This window comes from Acyrthosiphon pisum, chromosome X (genome assembly GCF_005508785.2).
Source record: "Acyrthosiphon pisum isolate AL4f chromosome X, pea_aphid_22Mar2018_4r6ur, whole genome shotgun sequence".
NCBI lineage: Eukaryota > Metazoa > Arthropoda > Insecta > Hemiptera > Aphididae > Acyrthosiphon > Acyrthosiphon pisum.
In genome coordinates this window covers 68,405,097-68,406,599 of record NC_042493.1, presented here as the reverse complement: position 1 = coordinate 68,406,599, position 1,503 = coordinate 68,405,097, and positions in this window count along the sequence as shown.

Sequence of the window (1,503 nt, the reverse complement as noted above, 5' to 3'; positions counted from 1 at the left end):
ACGCATTTTTACCAAACAAATAAAATTTTATTGATCAAAAAAAATTAAACAAATTGAAAAATGACAATGTCCGTAAGCAGCTCAAAAAGAGTCAAGTTATTTTCAAATTTTTATCGTGTATAGAAAATTCTAATATAAACATTCAGTGAAATTTTCAAGTATCTACAGTCATTCGTTTTTTAATTACAATAAAATAATAAAATCGTTACGTAAGAAATCGAGTGAATATCAAATGTTGTAAAAATATGAATTTCAAACTCTCATAAAATTTTAATTTGAGTTTCTTATAGACATTTTTTTTTTTATAAAGGTAGATTAACCTATAAGGAATCTTGTATTACATTTAAAAATCTTAGATCTAAAAAGAAAAATTTTTACGAATTATAAAATTTATTTTGTCAATTTTTGAACTTTAAATGCTAATAAAAAAAAACTGTGACCATGGATTTTTAATATTTTTCAAATCTCATTGTAACAATATAGTAGGAGCCTTGTATTAAATGTTCAAGTATTTTTATTCAACAAATAAAGTTTTATTGACATTCATAGAAAAAAAAACTAATTAAATTGGAAACTGAAATTGTCCGTAAACAGCTCAAAACAAATCAAAATATTTTGAAAATTTTATCATGTATAAAAAATGGAAATAAAAACAACCAGTGAAAATTTCATGTATCTACAGTCATTCGTTTTAAAGTTACACCAAAAACCAAAATCAATTTTCTCGAAAACAGATTTTGCGTAAAAATTCCCGTTTTTCCTTAATTTTTCTTTTGTTTTTCACGGCGCTTTTCAAAACTATTGGAAAAATTTTACTTATGACCCCCCCCAAAGTACCAACTAGATTCACTTTCCTATCAGAAAAGGTACTGTTGAAGAAAATCCAAGCACTTTTACTGTCCTAAAAGGTGATGACAGACACAAAAATAAAAAAATTAAAAATTAAAAAATAAAAATAAAAAAAAACACACATCATTGTAAAATCAATACATTCATTGTTCCACTCAGAATCTAAAATATACTTTTTTTCTGAACAACCGTATTTTACAATTAAGAATACTAAATCATTATCTTTAATGAAACCGCATTCATCGAGTGGTCTAAAATACTATTATTTACAATTACTATTCAATGATATTACCTAATTAATAATCGAATTACATTTAGACCTGAATTTCCTGGGGGCTAAGCGACCATATTTGATACATGATTGAAAATCATTAATAATTTTGATACAAAATCACATAGGTAATAAACTTAAATAAAAATATCAAACTTAGACCGTAGTAAATAAGGCATGGTCGCTACTTTTTGGGTTAGCTCGAATGGCAAATCAATCATGTACCAAAAAAGGTACTTATAGCGGTTAACCTGTTATTTTTTTTTTATATGATTATTGTATTATTATGAATATTTCTATATATGTACCTATTATATATATGTATATACAAAATAAATTCAAAATATTAATAATTTGTATAGCCCCGCAAAATAAATTATTCA